The sequence below is a fragment of the Monodelphis domestica genome, chromosome 1, assembly GCF_027887165.1.
Source record: "Monodelphis domestica isolate mMonDom1 chromosome 1, mMonDom1.pri, whole genome shotgun sequence".
NCBI lineage: Eukaryota > Metazoa > Chordata > Mammalia > Didelphimorphia > Didelphidae > Monodelphis > Monodelphis domestica.
In genome coordinates, this window is record NC_077227.1 from 268,322,354 (window position 1) to 268,343,880 (window position 21,527).

The following is a 21,527-nucleotide window of genomic DNA, read 5'->3' on the forward strand; positions in this document are numbered from 1 at the left end:
TTTCCTTCTTTATGTTCAAGTCATTCACCCATTCTGAGTTCATCTTGGTGTAGGGTGTGAGATGTTGATCCAAACCTAATCTCTCCCATACTGTCGACCAATTTTCCCAGCAGTTTTTATCAAATGGTCCCAAGTTGGGACCATTTGATATTCCAATTCGGTCCCAAAATCTGGGATCTTTGGGCTTGTCATAGACTGTCTTGCTGAGGTCACTTCCCCCAAGTCTATTCCACTGATCCTCCTTTCTGTCTCTTAGCCCATACCAAATTGTTTTGATGACCACTGCTTTATAGTATAGTTTTAGATCTGGTATTTCAAGGCCACCTTCCTTTGCATTTTTTTTCATTATTTCCCAAATGAACTTTGTTATGTTTTTTCTAATTCAGAAAAAAAGTTTTTTGGTAGTTCAATTGGTATAGCATTAAATAAATAGATAAGTTTGGGTAGGATGGTCATTTTTATTATGTTAGCTCATCCTACCCATGAGCAGTTAATATTTTTCCAATTGCTCAGATGTAATTTTAGTTGTGTGGAAAGTGTTTTGTAGTTGTGTTCACATAGTTCCCGTGTTTGTCTCCGGAGATAGATTCCTAAGTATTTTATATTGTCTAGGGTGATTTTGAATGGAATTTCTCTTTCTAAGCCTTGCTGCTGATATGTGTTGGAGATATATAGAAATGCTGATGACTTATGTGGGTTTAATTTATATCCTGAAACTTTGCTAAAGTTGTTGATTATTTCCACTAGCTTTTTAGTTGATTTTCTAGGATTCTTTAAGTAGACGATCATATCATCCACAGAGTGATAGCTTTGTCTCTTCATTGCCAATTTTAATACCTTCAATTTCTTTTTCTTCTCTAATTGCTACTGCTAGTGTTTCTAGTACAATGTTAAATAATAGAGGTGATAATGGGCATCCTTGTTTCATTCCTAATCTCATTGGGAATCCATCTAGTTTATCCCCATTGCAGATGATGTTTGCTGATGGTTTTAGATATATACTGTTTATTATTTTTAGGAAAGACTCTTCTATTCCTATGATTTCTAGTGTTTTCAATAATAATGAGTGTTGTATTTTGTCAAAGGCCTTTTCTGTGTCTATTGAGATAATCATGTGATTTTTGTTGGTTTGCTTGTTGATATGGTCAGTTATGTCATTGGTTTTCTTAATATTGAACCATCCTTGCATTCCTGTTATAAATCCCACCTAATCATAGTGAATAACCCTCCTGATCACTTGCTGGAGTCTTTTTGCTAGTGTCCTATTTAAGATTTTTGCATCTATATTCATTAGGGAGATTGGTCTGTAGTTTGCTCTCTCTGTTTTTGACCCGCCTCCTGGCTTTGAAATCAGTACCATATTTGTGTCATAAAAGTAAATTTGGTAGAACTCCCTCTTTGCTTATTATGTCAAATAGTTTGTATAGTATTGGGATTAGCTATTCTTTGAATGTTTGATAGAATTCACTTGTGAATCTATCAGGCCATGGGGATTTTTTCTTAGGGAGTTCTTTGATAGCCTGTTCCATTTCATTTTCTGATATGGGATTATTTAAGAATTCTATTTCTTCTTCTGTTAATCTAGGCAGTTTATATTTCTGTAAATATTCATCTATATCACCTAGATTGCATTGAATTGGGCAAAATAGTTTTAAATGATTGCCTTAATTTCCTCTTCATTGGAGGTGAGTTCTCCCTTTCCATCTATGATACTATTTATTTGGTTTTCTTTCCTTTTTTTATTAGATTGACGTATACTTTGTCTATTTTGTTTGTTTTTTTAGAAATACCAGTTTCTAGTCTCATTTATAAGTTCAATAATTCTTTCACTTTCAACTTTATCAATTTCTCCCTTAATTTTTAGGATCTCTTATTTGGTTTTCTTCTGGGGGGGGGGGTTGTTCGCTTTCAAGTTTTTTGATTTGCATGTCCAATTCATTGACATCTGCCCTCCCTAATTTGTTAATATATGAACTCAAGGATATAAATTTTCCCGAGTACTGCTTTGGCTGCATCCCATAGAGTTTGAAAGGATGTCTCATCATTGTCATTTTCTTCAATGAAATCATTAATTGTTTCTATGATTTTTCTCTAAATAACTGGTTTTGGAGAATCATATTATTCCAATTAATTTTTTAATTTGCCTCTCCGTATACCCTTACTGATCATTATTTTTATTGCCTTATGATCTGAAAAGGTGCATGCATTATTTCTGCTTTTCTGCTATTGTATGCCATGTTTTTATGACTTAGTGTATGGTCAGTCTTTGTGAATGTACCATGTACTGCTGAAAAGAAGATGTATTCCTTTTTGTCCCTATTTATTTTTCTCCATATATCTATTAACTCTAATATTTCTGAGATTTCATTCACCTCTTTTACCTCTTTCTTTTTTTTTATTTGATTTATCTAAATTTGATAGTGGTAGGTTCAGGTCTCCCACTAGTATAGTTTTACTTTCTATTTCTTCTTTAAATTCCACTAGTTTCTCCTTTAGAAATTTGGATGTTATACCATTTGGTGCATACATGTTGATTAGTGTTATTTCCTCATTACCTATACTCTCTTTTATCAGGATGTATTTACCTTCCCTATCCCTTTTAATCAGGTCTATTTTTACTTTGGCTTTGTCTGATATCATGATTGCAATTCCTGCCTTCTTTCTATCAGTTGAGGCACAATAGGTCTTGCTTCAACCTTTAATTCTGACCTTGTGAGTATCTACCCACCTCCGTTGTGTTTCCTGTAGAGAACATATGGTAGGATTTTGGATTGTAACCCACTCTTCTATTCATCTACATTTTATGGGTGAGTTTATCCTACTCACATTCAACGTTATGATTGTCACTTGTGAATTCCCTAGCATTTTGAAATCTTCTCCTAGTTCTGTCCTTTCTTCTTTTGCTATATCCTTTAAAACCAGTGGTTTACTTTTAATCAATCCCCCTATCCCCTCCCTTGATATGCTTCCCTTTCTAGTCCCTCCCTTTTTGTTCCCTTCTTGGTTTGTTTGTATTTTTTTTAATTTAGGGTCTGTTAAGTTCCCTCCCCCCTCTCCTTCTCTCCCTTTTAGTATTCCCTCCCCCCACCTGCCTTAGTTTTCCCTTCTCACTTACCCTGTAGGATAAGATAGAATTCAAGATCCCAATGGATCTAGATGCTCTTCCATCTCAGAATTGATTTCACTGAGAGTAAGGTTTAAGTATTACCTATTAACATTCTCTTCCTCTCCTTCTTATAAGAGTATTCTTCCCCTCCCCTTCTCATGTATATCTTTTTGTGAAGCAGATTATCCTATTTGTTTTATTTCTTCAAGTATCTCTTGGTACTATCTTTGATTCTCCCCCCTTTTATTTTTATTTTTTGCATATCATCTTAGAGCCCTTAATGCCCCAATCTTTTTCTTTGAGTGATTCTTCTAATTACTACAATGATGAATGCAATTTTTGAGAGTTATAAATAACATGTTCCCCTTATGTTTATATATATATATATATATATAATTGTAGCCCTTAAGAGAATTTGAATAAGAAAAAACATTTTTCCCCTTCCCTCTCTTTCTTATTTACCTTTTCATGTTTCTCTTGATCTTTTTGTTTGGATATCAAACTTTCCACTTAGTTCTGGTCTTTTCTTTAGGAATACTTGGAAATCTTTTATTTTGTTGAATGTCCATACTTTCCCCCTGAAGTATATAGTCAGTTTTGATGGATAGGTGATTCTTGGTTGAAGACCCAGTTCTCTTGCCGTTCTGAATATCCTGCTCCAGGCCTTGCAGTCCTTTAGTGTGGAGGATGCCAGGTCTTGTGTGATCCTGATTGGTGCTCCTTGGTATCTGAATTGTCTCTTTGGCTTCTTGTAGGATTTTCTCCTTAGCTTAAAAGCTCTGGAATTTGGCCATTATATTCCTAGGAGTTGTCTTTTGAGGATTTAGTGTAGAGGGTGTTTTATGAACTCTTTCAATGTCTATTTTGCCCCATTGTTCAAGAACATCAGGGCAGTTTTCTTGGATGATTTCTTGTAGTATGATGTCAAGATTTCTGTTTATTTCTGGCTTTTCAGGTACACCAATGATTCTCAAATTGTCTTGTCATGATCTGTTTTCCTGATTTGTCACCTTGTTAGTGAGATATTTTATGTTTTCTTCTATTTTGTCAGTCTTTTGACTTGCTTTGTTAATTCTTATTATTTTGCAGGATCATTGGTTTCCAATTTCTCAATTCTGGTCCTTAAGGCTTGGTTTTCTGCTTTTATTTTTTGTTTTTCTGTTTTAATTTTTTGATTTTCTGCTATAATATTTTGGTTTTCTCTTTGAACCATTCCCTACTTCTTTTTTCCAGAAGGCCTCCATCATTTTGATAAGCTCCAATTTAAATTTTTTCAGAGCTTGTGGACAATTTCCATTTTGGGGGGAAGAGTTGGGTTTATTTGAATTTCCTCCTGTATTTCCTCTTTAGCCTGGGTTTTTCCTCCATAAAAATTTTCGATGGTCACTGCCTTTTTTGTGTGTTCTTGGAGGATGTTTGCCCCTGGGTAGAATTTGCCATCACTGGAGGTTTAGGTTCCCTTTTTAGTTAGGAATCTGATTGAACTGGGCTGGTTCTCTGTTTATGGAATCTAGGAGCAAGGATTTTGCCTGAGGAAAGCTCTGGAATCTCCCTAGCCCTGCTGTTCACAGGTCTTCTCTGCACAGGAGTGTTCATGGTCTGCGCTCCTCTGCCTGCCGAGATTTCAGGTGTAGCTGGTTTCAGGGGTAGGTCTTTGGTGGTCTTAGTTAGCTCCCAAGGACCTAGAAGTGCCCCTCACTCACTCGCTGTTTCTGGCATGAGCTGGCTCTGACTCTGGCTCCTTAGGTGGGGTGGGTGTGGGTAGATCAGCTCACGTTTAGGTGGGAGCTTTTTCACCCCCTTATAGTATGGAAATGCCCAAATCCCACGTACTTTCAATGCTGAGCTCTAATGTAGATTCCCTCCATTCTTATGAGAATTTTTTTTTTTATCTTTTGACGTAGTCAATATCAGTGGGTGCTGGGGACAGGAAGGGTCCCATGTCTAGACTGCCATCATGCTTACCCGGAAGTCTATTTTAAAAATTCTGATGAACACCATAGATTTGTCTTTAGTTCGCAAATCTACACACTGCCAATTTTTAGAATCTCTCTTTTCCTTCTCCTTACTCTTCCCTCACTATATTTCTCTCCTCCCCATCAACCATTTCCCTATTCCTGGCATTACTCCTATACATGGGTACCAGCTCTCTTCAGCTACCATTTCCATCTCCCAATTTTTCCGAGACCTGAGCTAGGAAAATGAGCTTGAGAGAAATCAAAACAGGAAAATTGTGACAAAAAAATAGACTGAATTTTAGAAACTCTGCTTGGACATTATATGTCCAGATGTAATATTTAAACTATATAAAGCCTATGTTGTTATATATCCTTATACTTTTGCACAGTGTAAAAAAATTAAAAAGCACAATTTTTTAATTTAATGGAAATAAATTAAGAAGCTGTGTGTATTTGAGAACTTGGAGCAATAATAAATGGAAAGTATATTGTTCATTCCTTCTCTGATTAATACTTAAACATTATTAGACCATTTGAAGCTTTAAATTGCCAGACTAATTTATGATCAATAAAATTTCAATCTGGTCATTTCCTTCCTTTATATTGATTAACTGTGTGAGAATTTCTCCATCTTCTTATCATTTCAAACCTCTGAACAAGTTCTTTCATGACCTGATTGCCGTAAATTATGAATCTGACATTCTATGAGCATTATGAAAAATAAATTTTAAGAATGAAAGGGAGGTATATGATATTTTCAATAAATATTCAGTGATAAATTTATATATAATCAGGTTGTGTTGATTTTGGAACCAATACAGATTGTCTTTAAAGACATGCAGCTTTATTTGAGCAGACCCTCATTATTAAAACTTTGTGCCTTATAAACTTAATAATGCTTGTTGAATTATATTGTATGCAGATGATATTGCCTCCTTTTTGCTATGCTATGGATTTTTTTTTCTTACACTTAAGGCAATATAGAGTGAAGTTTGAGGTCAAGCTTTAGCAAGGGAATAGAAAAGGGCAGAAAATGGGAGCAGGTTACCGAGAGAGGGGAAAGTTTCCTTCTTCCTTCATTTTTTATTACACCCGTGACAATAATTGAAAGTTAATCATGGAAACTACTGACCTTCACATGAGGAAAAATCAGCCTCTGGAGGATAATGACCTCAGACCAACAGCTGCTGCCCATTTTTCAACTTGCCAGTTTACAGTTTCCCATTGTAGTAGTCCATCTCATGTGTGGTGATGGGGGATGCCTTTTAGAAAGAGAATGGATCTGGACACTAGTTACAGAGTTCCACCTCTTGATAAATGAGCCCAGTCTTACTGGTAAGAGGCCAGTTTTCACCAGATATCTTGGAATGCAGAGACTCCTACTATCCAATGACTCCTTCTTATTCCATCAACTTAGATTTGATATGTGACTTGGAAGACAAAAAAGAGGTCACTCAAGTCCTTTGGGGAGTCACATGGGGTTCATGGATCTGCCTCATTTAAAAATGGATGATAGTTGACTGACTGAAAGGATATTTATGGCTAAAAGCATTTAGATTAATATAAATAAAATATGCCTTATAATATTAAGTAAGAAGTTTGAATGGATTTGAAGCAAACCAGTAAGCATAGAGAATGTTTGATTTTAGCTCCTCATTGAGTTTGTGATATTTGTGTGGTTCCATTTCTATGATCAGGGAGAATTACTAGTCTTACATCTGTCATATACTAAAAAGAGAACCTCAAATGGAAAATATGGAATTTAGAGGCCCTTCAAAACAGGTTTATCACATGCAAGTTGAATTAAATAATTCTTATTGTGTGTAAACTTATGAAATCACAAACTTTTAATCTTTTAAGATTAAGAACTGGAGAATTATGGAAATTCTCATACATACTAAACATGTAAAATAAGTTCCTAGCTAAAACCAATGAAAACACACAACATGTATGGGTGTTGGGCAGAAAAGCTAAGGCAAGAAAAAGTGAATGGAAATTACATGGGTAAGTAAAACTGCTCTAGGCTGGCCAGCTATTTGTTTTTTCTAATCAAATCTTTTCCCTTCTTGCTAACAATAACTTATGATCTGATCTGTGACTATTTCCCTAGAAAACTGTGTTATGCTCATATCCCATTTTGTACAGGAAGCTTTTTCCAATTTCTCTTAATTCCAGTGCTTTATCTCTTAATTATTTCCTATTTTTATTGTATGTAGCTTGTTTGTAGATATCTGTTTGCTTGTTGACTCTATCATTAGATTTATGTCACCAGTGCCTAGCATAGTAGCAGAGCTAGCATAAAGTAGATGTTTAATAAATGTTTATTGATTGGTTTTGTCTCTGAGGCTTAACTAACTAGCTCTCCATTGTACATGCCAAAATTAAAGCAGAGGGAACTATTTCTGAGGCTAGGATGATATGAATTTCTGGAGTTTTGCCTTATTTAGTAATCAGGAGAGAGAGAAAATTTTTGTGATTTTAAAGCTCAACAAATCTGCCAATTTTGCTAGTATAGGTTACTGATGTCTGTCATAGTTCTATTAACAGTATTATAACTTATTTGAAAGGCCCAGAAACTGTTCTGTCTGTGTGACTATGGTTGTTTTCAAAAAAGGAAATATTTGTGGTTCTTATCTTTAAAAGTAATTCACTTTTTTAAAATTTCCAATCACAACATATTTCTTTGTTTAAGGGAGCTTTTTCCCACTCTGAAGCCAGAAACTGCATCTGTTAACAATCTTTTGGATTTTAAACTGTAGCTTTTTAAACAAGGAACTGCCTAACAATGAAAGATATCTTGAGTTCTTTTGCTTATTAGCAATGTGGTTTTTAGTTAAGATGGTGATGCAAAGGGTCATAGAGAAACCCTCCCATATAAAGCCCAGCAGATATCTCAAATTGACCCTGGAAAGGCCAACGAAAAAGAAAATTCAAAAGATCGGAAATAAACTTTTGTCCAGTTCAGATGTGCACAAAAAGAAATCCAGAAGCTAGCAGAGCTGGGCTAAAGAGTCAAGCCAGTGAAGGGAGCATGAAGTAAACTAGGCAGAAGTGGGAAGAGAAGCCACCAGCGAAAACAGCATGGATCTGTGGATCAACATGGGTTGATCAAAGTAGGATTAAGATGTGAACCAGGGAAATTTGAATGAGTTCCTATAAAAGACCTGAGATGAATTAGGAAATGCTTTGAGTTGCTAGTCATTATGAGCGCCACTGATGCGGGGAACCTGAAGATAGATCCTGACTTTGACCTGTCAAAACAGAAGCAGGGACAGAACTAGCCCCCTAAAAAAGCATTGTATAGAGAAATAGGCACAAGTGTGTGCTACTTAGAGTGCTGAGATTCAGTCACAGGAAGACATAGGGCAAACTCAACACTGGTGGCCAGTTCTGAAGCAGGTGGGAGCCTAGAAGAATAATGGAAGAGGCATGAGACTAGCTTCCTGTTGGGGGACTTGCAAAGACTTCATCAGAAAATGGAACCAACTCTAGATTGGGGATCATGGAAAGAGATGACAATAAAATCCCTCTGAGGTCAGAGACCAGTAGAGGATCCCCTGGACACTATAAAAGAAAGTAGGATCCAGCCACCTCATTGGAATTAGCCATGGAAAAAGCAGCTACACTGCAGAGTGATAAGACCAAACAATCCCATGCTGGAGACTGCTAAACAGTGGCTCAGTGGATTGAGAGCCAAGTCTGGAGACAGGAGGTCCTAGGTTCAACTCTGACCTCAGACACTTCCTAGCTATGTGCTTGCCCCCTATTGCCTTGTCATTATTGATCTTATGATATGAAGCCCCTATACAATATTGACTCTTAAGAAGATAAGGTGTGTGTGTGTGTGTGTGTGTGTGTGTGTGTGTGTGTGTGTGTGTGTGTGTGTGTGTGTGTGTGTGTGTGTGAAGGGGGAAAGAGAGGGAGGGAGGAGGTAGGGTAGAGAAAGAAGAGGGGAGACTGCTAAACTAGGTTGAGGGTAATGGACAAGCCTTAAAAACTGTTCATGGGGTATGGGGGTGTGTGAAGACTTCCCTTGGTGAAATGGATGGATGAGAACACTTTGTTCCAATGGCAATGAAGGCTACTGAAGCAGGCACTGTGGGACACTTAGAGCTTGATCAGATATTGAAGATACCAAGGTCATCCACTCTATCCCAGACCATCGACAGTCATCCTGACTTTTGCCTGGCCACTGGACTTCACTGGCCAAAATTTCTATGTCTATGGGAGAGTAAGACTGATGACTTTGTACAGCTCTGCCTCACTTAAAGATGATGATGTCATTGGTCCTTTTCAAAATGAAGATTGGACAACAGAAATGTTTACTAGTGCCAAGCACTGTATTAAGCATTTTATAAATACTGTTTCATTTGAGTCTCACAATATCCCTGTGAAGAAGGGTACGATTATCTCCATCTTACAGTTGAGTTCAGAAACTGAAGCAGACAGAGATTAAATGATTTGTCCAGGGCCAGATAGCTAGTTAGTGCCTGAAGTCAAATCTGAACTCAAGTCTTTCTGATTCCAAGTCCAACCATTGCACTTTCCTCTGGTCTAACTACCTGCATGACTGTTAAGTGGCTCTTAATGCTCCACTCAACTTTGAGCTTGCTTTCAAAAAATAAAATTTTTTTTCCCTTCTCTGGGCTACCAAGTCAATGTTTGGTCTCAGCTAAATTAAACTATATTCAAGAATCCTTTCCAGCCATTTCCACAGATTAGCTGTCCTGATTTTCAGAAAGTGCTTGCAGCCTGAGGACATTTGTATTTCTGGGGATGTTGGCTTTGGGTGCCACAGTCAGGCAACAGTGGTAGTGAGAGATATCCAGGGAGACTTAAGTTCATTCAGTTTTGCGATCTGCTGCCTCTTCTTTTTTGTTGTTGTTGTTTCTTTTATCCCCCTAAATTAAATCTTTCTAAAAAGGAAGACTTCTTTCTGTCAGTTTGGGAGAGAGATTAAAACCGTGTCCTAAATAGCCATCAGGATGTTGTTCTTTTCAGTGGCTGGAGTCAAGAGGCACTATTGTTAGAAGAGGGGAGAAAAGGAGGTAAAGAGAAAAGGGAAGCAGTTTTGTCAGAACCATAAATGTGAAAGGAATATATGTGAAAGTTTTGGAATTAAGACAAAAGAACCAATCTTATTTTCTACACCATTGCCAAACAGACTAACTGGATGGTGGGAATGGGAGAGATGTAAATCCTATATTATAGTTGTTTGTAGCATCCAAGTTAGAGACTATCCATAGGAAGATTTGGGGAGAAGATTGCCTGGCTTAATGCAAGAAAAGAGATCTTTGAAAGATAAAGTTGATCAGCGACTTAAATGCTAGAACCAGACTAGTGTTATTGCTAAGGTTTTATAAACCAAAACAGAAAGCTTAAATTTGAATTTTTAAGCAGCTAAGAAAATGAGTTGGTAATAGGAGAAATAATGCTGAGCAGTAAGATTTTTGCTTTCTTTTTTGCCCCTTTCCCCAAACCCCTAGAATTGTCTAAATTAGAATCATAAAATGTTAGAGCTGGAAGGACCCTGAAGAAATCACCTTTCATTTTATAGATGAGAAAATGAAGGCCCAGAAACATAAAATAATTACCCAAAATTACATGGAGAGTTAGGAGTAGAGCCAGGCACTGAATTCTACTGCTTCCCAAGACCAAGTGTAAGACAATGCATAGACTCCTTCAGTTTCTGCAATCCCTCTTGGTTTCTTCCTGCCTTCAAGACCAGATGTTGTCCTCTAAACCCAGAAAAAGAAGCAGCAAAGAGGATACAAATCAATCACCACTGTGTGTCTCTGGCTCAGTTTCCTCATCTGCAATAAAGAGGTTGGATCAGATGACTTCTAATGTCTTTCCCTGCTCTGTATTAATGATCAATCTCTATGACTGATCTTGGCTACAATTCTCACTAATATACAGAGGCTTTGTTGGGCAAGCTGTAAACAGGGTTAAAGGCATTTGAGAGAGAAAACTGAGGAAAGGTCAGCTGAGTGGGAACTATTCCTCTTTAGGGAAAGGAGGTTAAGAGGTCATTGACTTAAGTTTTCAAGTTTATATGCAGATGATTGAGAATAGTAAACAGCTGTTCCCCGTCTTTACTTCTAGAATAAGAGTCAGTTTTAAATTACCGAACAAGGAGAATTTCCTGACTCTTTAAGTATAGAAATAGGTTAACAAAGTCTTTCATCTCATTCCCATCTTCCCCCTTTCACCCCACACCTCCAAATAAAATTATGTTCTTATTAATAGAAAGTCTTTACAGCTTTTGTTGTATTTATGAATTCAGTATATATTAAATGCCAGCATGTTAGGATAGGCTCTAGGGGAAGTAGATAAATGAATTATGTCTCTACTGTCAGAGAATTAAAAAACTTATAAAGTTTTAAGGAGTGATTGGATGCATATCAATAAAAATATACATTACATATATATACATATAGATAGATATAATTTATTTTTATTTTCATGTTAGAGAATGTGGCTATCTAAATCATTCAATTTATCTATCATGCAAATGACAGTAGTACTAACTTTATAAAAAGTATGTTATTTTCCTAATAATTTTTATATACATTTCCCAAAATTATCCAAATTGTCTTTCTTTTCTCCTTCAATTTCATTTGGGTTAAAGACATATAATTATACAAAACTATTTCCATGTTGGTCATCTTGTGAGGGAATATTCATATAAAACCAAAACCCCAAAATAAAAACACAAATAAAATAAAGTGAAAAATACTATGTTTTGATCTCTATTCAGACTCCATCATTTCTTTCTCTAGGGGCAGATACCATTCTTTGTCATTAGCCCTTCAGAATTGTATCGGATTATTATATTGCTCATAATACTAATTCATTCTCAGTTAAACATTGTACAATATTGCTGTTATTATATTCAATGTTCTCCTGGTTCTGCTTACTTCACTCTGCATCAGGTCTTTCCAGTTTTTTCTGTTGCTATCTTGCTAATCATTTCCTATATACCAATAGCTTTCTATCACAGTCATATATTACAATTTGTTCAGCCATTCCCCAATTGATGGGTATCCCCTCAATTTCCAATTCTTTGCTATCACAAAAGAGCTGCTATAAATATATTTGTATGAATAAGTCCCCCCCCCCTTTTTTTAAATGTCTTTGGGATATAGACCTAGTAGTAGTAGTAGTAGTAGTAGTAGTAGTAGTAGTAGACCAAAGGGTTTGCAGAGTTTTGTAGCTTTTTAGGCATAGTTCCAAATTGCCCTCCAGAATTGTTAGATCAGTTCACAGTTCCATCAACAATGCATTAGTGTTTCCATTTTCCCACAGTTCAATTGTGGAATGATATTTATTCCCAACCTGGGGGTTGAGGGGCATTGAGATGGAGAGAACAAGGAAATTAAAAGTACATTTTTCAGGTCAATTTTAAAAAATTGTTATTAGTTTGGAATGAAAGAACTATTGGGTAGTAGGTTAGTTTTAAAAATCAGCTAGTGATTGAATTAAGAGGTTAAATATAAAACTACTTCTTGTTTAAATCAGCACCCAATCTCTGTCCTTCCAAATGAGCAAAAATACCTCATTTCCTGCTTTGGTGAAATTCCTGATAAAGACTAGTTTGTGAAGCTATGTAATACCATTTATCAATTATTTTGGCAGTAAATGTGTGATTGTTCTGATCTCAGACCCAGTGAATGTTCCAGTATATCCTGCAAACTTTTTACAGAAGCATATTAAAACCTTATTCCAGCTTTCACTTCATCTCTTTCTCTCATTGCCATGAGTGGAATAAACTCGGGTGACTCATGATTCTCTAACTTTATTTCAAAGGCCAGGGTTGGAAAAATAAATTAGAAAAAAAAATCCCAGTGTTTGTGTTGAATTTTCCTTTTCTGATTGCTGTGTATACTAGGTCCTAGGATTTACATTTGGATAATCTCTAAGATTCCTTCTCTTCAAACCCCTTGATCTTGAACATAAGAAAGAAACCTGAAGACCAGTGAAATTACTTTCCTAATGTCACAGTGATAAGATTCATCCTTAGTCCCTCTGACTTCAAATCTATCTGTCTATCTTTTGTACTTCATGGCTATTTGTATTAACTTGTTTCTCCCATAGTGAAACTTAAGCCCCTAAGCTGCTTGGTGGCTACAAACATATAAGTAGTAGTAGACTCCTAAGAAGATTTGGGCATTATAAATGTCTACTTGACTATCAGGCATGCTTCTTAATTCCTAATTTGCCTACAGGGAACTTAAAATAGGTTTTCTATTATTATTATCATTGTAAATACCAGTAATAATGATAGCTAACAATTATATAGTATTATAAGGTTTGTAAAGTGCTTTACTAATACTATCTCATTTGTACCTCACAACAACCTTTAAATGGAGGTGCTAGATTCTATTACCATTTTACAGATAAGGAAACTAAGAAAGAAATCAAATGACTGTGTTTAGGGGTCAGATATAATGCCTCAAACTGGATTTGAACTCAGCTCTTCCTCACTCCAGGACCAGTTCTCTATGTAGTTGTCTTTTTAAAAAGTATATTAATTTTAATAAAATCCTTACCTTCCATCTTAGAATCAATACTACATATTGGTTCCAATGCAGAAGAGCTATAAGGGATAGGGAATAGAGATTAAGTGACTTGTCCAGGGTCACATAGCTCAGAAGTGCCTGAAGCCAGATTTGAACCCATCTCTAAGTTCTTATCTCTGGAACTGGCTCTCAATCTACTGAACCACCTAGCTGCCTCCCACCTAGTTGTCTTTAATTGGTTAACTGTAATTATGTCTCTTTTATATACTTGATGGCAACCTGAAGAAACTAGGCAGCCTGGAAAAAAATTCTGGTTCTTTTTTTTTTGTTTTAGTTTCTATGATGTCATCATCCTCCCTCTCTCTGACATATACCCTGCATCCCTCCCAAGAGTACACAGCAGTGAGAATCACCTCCAGAAATCATGTCAGTTTAGTGTAGAGCATGCACAAGATTCATGTATTTCCCTCATTCTTCCATCTATTTTTAACTTCAGCAGTGTGCTCTATGAAAATATTTTCCTTAAGTAAATCTGGAAGAAAGTCCTGAGGGACATTTAGTATTTCTCAGTGATAACAAATGCCAGCAAGACACTGGAGATTATAGGGATGCCTGTTGAGAAGATACAAAGCCCTGTTTCAGGATGGTGGTACCTGTTGGGATCCTATTTTTAGATATTATTTACTCAACACATTGCCAGTACTTAAGCAATAACTAGTTTCCCTAGGTCATTAGTGGTAATATCAATACATTTCATAAGAAAGATCTGAGTCATAAAGGAAGCCTTAAATAAAGATAAAGGGGAAAAAAAAGGAAGCTTTAACTCTTACCAGCAGATACCAAAAATTCACTGAAGAATGCCACCTCAATTTGATGACAACATATCCAAAAGCAGCATTCAAATCTACCAACTTTAAACAATGTAAACTTTAAATGGCATGTGGTTTAGTTTTATACCTATTTTTTTTAAAGCAGAATACTAGATGTTTGGGGGTAGATGAGAATGGGAAGGAAGTGTTAATGATAGTAGTTTTTAGGAAATAAATATCACAAAAATAAATGAGGCAACGAGTTGGTATAGTGGATCAAAATCTGGACATGGACTAAGGAAGACCTGAATTTGAATGCTGTCCCAGAAACTTAGGAGCTGTGTTCTCTCTGTGTTAGGAGCTTAAATTCTCTCTGCCTCCACTTCCTCATTTGGAAAACAGGAGTTGTTGTGAAGATCAAAAGAAATATATTTTAAAGTATTTTGCAAAACTCAAGGCTCTATATAAAAACTAGGTACTATATCTTAGTCCAGTAGGATTTTAACTTCTCTTTTGGGATTTTCATCTATTTAAATTATATCCTTATATCCTAATATGCTTGTCTTTCTACAGTGGAGAATTATGTTGATCTAAGCACTGCTGTGAATTTCTGACAGGTCAAGAATCAAAGTACAAATCGTATTATCTCCTTTAGCCTCTGTTGCTTCTGACTCAGGCAGAAAACCCAGACCTAAATTCCAGAATAATCCATGGACTTGCTCTAAATCCAGAAAGTTGACATTTTTACATGTATATTTCCCCTACAAAGTACACCAAAAAAGGAAAGGTTTAGAACTTTTGGTACTTTTCCCTTCAAAGGTTTTGGAATAGCTTCTTTTTTTCTGATCTATCCAGCTAATGACCACTTCTAATGCCTAAAGTACAGGGGGAATATAATAATTACCATATAAAACTTTAAGGTTTGCAAAGTTATTTGTAATATCTCACTGTATCCTCAGTAATAGCCTTTGAATGTGGAAGCTAATATTATCCCCATTTTACAAATGATGGAATAAAGACAGAGGTTAAGTGATTTGTCTATGATCACACATTCTAGGAAGTATTTGAGGTTAGATTTGAATTTGGGACTTCCTGACTCCAGGTCCAGCATGCTTTTCTGCCTACACTACCTGACTGTCCTGTTGAAGATCTTGTGAAGAGCTTCTTGGAAGAAAGATGTTGCACTAAAATTTTTAGAGAAACAAAAATGGATTTTGGAAAATAAAAAATATTCTTATTTACCAGAAAGAGAAAAAAAATCTACCAAAAGTGCTGACTATGTAAATATGGACATAATGATAAGTTCACTTTATCACTATTTGTTTTGATGACAAAGTACAACCATGGTTTAATCTGTAACACTGTCTGCACTCTTAAACCTCATTGCTCTCTGATTTCCATGCCAACTAAAGTAAAATTATGTTTCCTTGACTGATGAATACACCAAGACTGATCTGGACCATTCACCATTTCCATACATGACTAAATTACAGGTGCAAAGTACAAAATGTTACATCTGCATAAATAAGCCATGTTTGTGGGACTAATAATTTCAGGTTGATCAGTCTTCTTTATTTAACTCGCAGTTCTCTTTCCCTTCTTTTTCTTTGATCAGTATCTCCTTGTGAAATTGTAAAACTCTTTCTCTTTTTGTATAGGTGGTAATTATTGGCATGCAAGGTTTGAAAAGTTCTTATTTGAGTCTCACAGCAACGCTGTGGGGTAGACACTTGTGGGTATTACAGATGAGAAAAACAAAAGGTTAAATGACTTTCCTATGGTCACACAGAGAAGCAGTGGGCATCAGACTGAAGTGCACATTTTCCTGGCAACATATCCTGGCCTCCCTCCTCTCTGTCTTTGACTCCTAAATACAAATGTAGCTAAAGAAGTTCTAGCAGCCCCACATTCTTATATTATTAATTCACTGATATTTTAGCATTGAGGATACTTCAAGCCTGACATCTCTTTTTGTGCATGTTGTCCTATAGTCTTCTTATAATTAATTGGTAAACATTTATTAAGTGCCTACTCTGCACCAGAAATAGCACTGGGAATACCCCCCCCCAAAAAAAAGACATGTAAGAAATGATGAGCAAGTGCATTTTTACAAAATCATGGAAAGACTTAAATTATGAAGAATGAAATGAGTAGAACCAAAAGAACTTTGTAGACAGCAGCAAAAATATTGTATGAAGAATAACTTGTATATGTCCACCTCCAGAGAAAGAAATGATAAATAAAAACAAGGAAGAACATTATATATATATATATATATATATATATAAAAATTGGAGGAGGAGGTCACATGATACTTTCTCTAGTATGGAAAGGTGAAGGGTGGGAGATTCCTGGGAATTTTAATATAACAAAGTTGTGTTTTGTTTAAAGACAGTACCTGCCCTGAAACAGCTTATAATCTAATGAAGGAGAGGGAGGCAACAAAGGAGCAAATGGATACACAAGCTATAGATAGGATAAATAAGAAATTAACATTGTTAAAGAAATGAGACTTTTAATTTTTGAATATCATTTCTCTAAGGTGTTTTACAGTATTTTTGCTCCTATAAAATAACATACCATTTATTTCCTTCCCTTCTCTTTCTTTCCCTAAAATTGAGAACACTAGGTTGAAAGATGGTAAAATTACAATAAGGCTTTGGGTAATTTCATTAATATTACTGAAGCTAGAAATCAGTCTAGTATTTGGAATTCCTTTGGTCTGCCTTGCCTTGGTATGTGTGTGGGGGTGGGCAGCAGGGGGAGATTTAGAGTAGTGACATCACCTTAGTTTAACAAAACACCTCTAAGGCTATATTTTATAGGCAGCATCTTGTATCTCAAAACCATGGGACGACCTAGAGCAATGGGTTTGGGATGGAGTTAACCTAGGAAGCTCACAGCTGCCAGAAGCTCATCCTCGTAGCTTGCACTGGTTACAAAGATTGTCTCCAACAGCTATGAACTCAAGTGAATTTCCTTGAACATTTGCTGGTCCAAGTCCACAACCATGATTGTTATAAAACTCTTAACTTTAACACAGAACGTTCTTTTGACCAACAGACTCTTTATATATGGTAATGTAGGGCCCCCATAGATCTGGGAACACTTGCCTGTAAATATGTTGGTGTCTGAATTATGATAATCTATATTTTATCTACATACATATCAAATATATTGAGCATGAGTCAATGGGCCTGGAGGTTTGACAGTTCTACATAATGGGGAAGGAAGATGCTTATGTTCAGTTGACCCCAGGAGAGTTTGGAATTTAGTCAACAGATTAGAGTAACATCAGCACTTCCACATTGACTCATTCCAAAGATATAATCCTTCCAGAACTTTTAGTTCATGAAGTAGATCATAGTTTATTGAAGGATTTCATGCTAATTTGACAGTCATAGATATTCTTTGCAAGTCTCTTAACTCAGTACTGGACAGTAGTCAGCTTCTTCAAACCTATAATTTTGATGTAATTTAATTTTATTTTAATCTATTTGGCCAGGATAACTATGTGGTGCAGTGGATAGAACATGGGCCTAGAATTAGGAAAACATCTTAAGTTCAAATCTGGTCTCATATACTTGCTGTTTGACACTGGCTAAGTCACTTAACCCTGCTTGCCTTACTTTCCTCATCTGTAAAATGATCTGGAGAAGGAAATGGCAAACCATTTTTACCATTGCTGTCTTTACCAAGAAAACTCCAAATGGAGTCACAAAGAACTGGACATGACTGAATAATAAAAAATGGCTGGTAGTTCTTTCTATGAGCAAGGAAAAAACAGAATAATTTTCTTCTAGAAGAAAATGAATACCATTCTCATTAGTATATTTCCTATATGTCTTAAGAATATTTTCCTGACTGAAATATATGTCTTAAGAATATTTTCCTGACTGAAATCCCAGAATCTGCCTATCACTTCACTTGATTCTCTCCACATTGTAAATACTAATTTCTAGCAGAGGTTTCCTTTATAGTCTCACATTAAACATTATATTGCAAATCATAAACACACTTTGATTGTTTTCCCAAGAGCAGGTTATATTAAAACCTGCTTTTTAGCATTCTGACCAACTGGTCTGGTAGCAAATCTGGGAGCAAGATGTGAGGCAGCCAAGGTCATTGACACCATTGATTATTTTTCCATATGGTGTAAGAGTTTATTGATATGTTAAAATGTGTTAATTTACTAACCATCTAGGCTAAAAATTGCAAACATGTCAAAGACTGGACAAAACATGATATGAGGTATGATGAAGTAATTTCTTTTACATTGTTGTACATTTCTGTGTCCTATAAAGTAATTGCTGGGTATGTGGTTTTGCTTGTTTGACTAAGCCAGCAAAGTGCTAACTCTGTAAGCTTTGTCAGTCCAATAGGACGTTCCTACTGGGGGGGTGGGGGAAACCTGAAATCCCAACCCCACCCCAAACCCTCCAGATGCTTCCTAGTATGTAGCAAAGAAAAATAGTTAAGAAAAACCAAATCAATATGGATCATACCTGACAGCATGTATAATATTCAGCACCTATTTGCCACCACCATCCTGCCACCTCTTTTTTGAAAAGAGAAAGTTGTGCTGCATCATCAGTTTTTTTGAACCTATATTGTTCATTGCCTTTCATCTGAGTTCAACTGCATTTTAATGTCTTTATTTGCAGGAATGTAGTCATTATAAAAGTCTTAAACTGTGGTGTTAGATTCTTCTGAGTTTGTTTTTTTCTTAATTCTAAATCAGTTGATATGGTAGAATTCTTAACAGTATATAGGAAGACATTTGGTTTTAAAGTTTGTTCATTGAATCACATGATAAAAAAGGATTTTTTTCCCAATTTATTTGTTATTTTTAAATATTCAGTTAACTCCCTCTCTCCCCTCCCCCCATTAGAGAGGATAAAACTATGTCTTATTTCTATTTATCAGTTCTTCCTCTGCAGGTAGACATATGCATGTCAATATTCAAACAGTATTTTTGTTGCTGTATATAATGTTCTCTTGGTTTTGCTCATTTTACTCTTCATAATTTCATGTAGGTTTTTCTGTGTTTTTCCAAAATTAACCTGTTCATCATTTCATATGATGAGATATAGTATTCCATCACAGTCATATACATCAGCTTGTTTAGCCATTACCCAATTGATGGACATCCCTTCAATTTCCAGTTCTTTGCCACCACAAAGAGAACTGCTATAAATATTTTAGAACCTATTTTTTTCCATTTTCCTTAATCACCTGGAAATAAATCTAATAATAATATTGCTGGGTTAGAAGGTTTTGTAATTCTTTGAGCATAATTGATATTTCTGAGATATATCATATATAGAATTCTATTTCCATAAAACATACAAGAGGTAATATAACATAGTGAATAGAAAACTGTCCATGGAGCCAGGAAGACCTGGATTCAACCTCTTCTTCTTACACATATTGGCTCTGTGTGAACTATTTTGTTTTATAGTGTTTCACACTCTGTCTTAGAAGAAGTTTTTGAGGGACATGATTCTGCTAATTTGAGCAACTGTAACACTAAATGTGTCAGCTGTGGCAGTCCAGTGTTTTTCCATGATATTTCTCTTCCCTCCTTAAAACCCCCAAACAACCACCACCACCACAACAACAAAAACCCAAACCCTTTTCTTTTAACAAAGAAAAATAGATAAAGCCAGTCTATGCTGGTTCATTACAGCTAAGTCATGTAAACTCAGTGCCACAAGGGACTCTCCAAAGACTAAGAACAGTTACTGAGTTGTATTGATAAAGGGTCCTAACTCTGTTCTCAATACTGTTAAAAATGTTGCCCCCACCCCAATATTATTAAATATCATCTAAAAGAATTTTTAAAATGACTTCAATTAGTATTCATTAAATATTAGTGCTTTCACTTATTTCATGTATGTACCCATTGGTTAAAGAATAGCTAAACAAATTGTAGTACTTAAATATAATGGAATTTTATCGCACCATCGGATAATGCTTACTATAAGAAGTTTAGAGAAATGTAGGAAGACTTGTATGAATTCATAAAGAGTAAGCAGAAGCAAGAAAAAAAATACATAATATAAATGGAAAAAACAATAAAAAAATTTCAATTATAATGACTTAGCTTTTCTCAGCAGAAATCACAAAGAAACATATCTCCTTTTCCTTAGAAAAGTAGTTAACTATATTGTCAGATGGAGTGAATATGATACTTTTGCATAACTTTCCCCACTCCTTAGATACAAAAGAAGTCTCTTTGGGTAGAAATAAAGAAAGGCATATTCCCAAACCAAAAGAAAAGGCATCAATAAAACTTTTGAACTAGAGAGATGGTCGTTAAGATGCCGGAACTTTTCCATTCATTAAGCAAAAGTAAGCAAGAACAGCATAACCCTATAAAAAATGGTATATCTGATCATCCAAGCCCTGGGGCAGCCTTTACCAACTATGTGATTTCTTTAGACAAATATAAATAAATATGCTTCTGCAGAGAGCTGACCTCTAAACCTAACCAAAGGATAAATCCCTTTTCTCTGAATCAAGAAATAGAGGATATATATGGACTCAGCCACAGAATATTTTCATATTTAAGTAGCAAAACACGGTCTTTTTTCCTCTTTCCTTTATTTGCTCGCCTTAGTTGTAAGAGATGAAAGTGGATGGATGTTTGGAGAGGGCTGATGATTTGGAAGATAGATTTAGGGGGGGGGGGAATCTAGCTAACAAGGGATAGAAAGAACTTTTGCCATTTCTAAGAGGGCATTAGTTATTGGAATCTTTGCCATTTGTGAACAGTTTAGAACTCATAGACTTGTGAAGAATTTGTATATAACATATTTAACAAAGCAAGTTATTGGGAAAGATAGGTTAAGGTTTCCATCTGAATTATTATTATTATTATTTTTTTTTTTTGGTATGACAACCTGAAATTCTGCTCCAGAGGATTCTCTTTTCTATTTTGACTACGGTATCTAGGTTGATGTTTGATTATCTGTTGAGATCACTGTATGCTTACAGCATGTACAGGAATCTCTTGGTGCTGACACTAACCTTGCTTATCTGGTTTAGAACCTCTCTCCTGTAACAGTGACTAGTGGAGCTTAACTGGGCAGGCCTTCACATGATCTCTGATGTACACATGATTTTGGTT

General features: G+C 35.7%; 1 protein-coding gene and 1 long non-coding RNA gene across 7 annotated transcripts in view; one reads left to right on the forward strand and one right to left on the reverse strand.

The window, feature by feature from the left end:
- LOC103105403 (uncharacterized) overlaps positions 1–19,130 on the reverse strand; it is a 28,504-nt gene extending 9,374 nt beyond the window's left edge. The window contains exons 1-2 of the long non-coding RNA XR_001623423.2: positions 18,901–19,130; positions 10,659–10,802 (exon numbers count right to left, since the gene is read on the reverse strand). This is a non-coding gene — a long non-coding RNA (uncharacterized LOC103105403). The remainder of the gene's footprint in view (positions 1–10,658; positions 10,803–18,900) is intronic.
- Positions 1–21,527, forward strand: part of DAAM1 (dishevelled associated activator of morphogenesis 1) — a 232,987-nt gene that overhangs the window by 126,568 nt on the left and 84,892 nt on the right. The gene's annotated exons all lie outside the window — the stretch shown is intronic.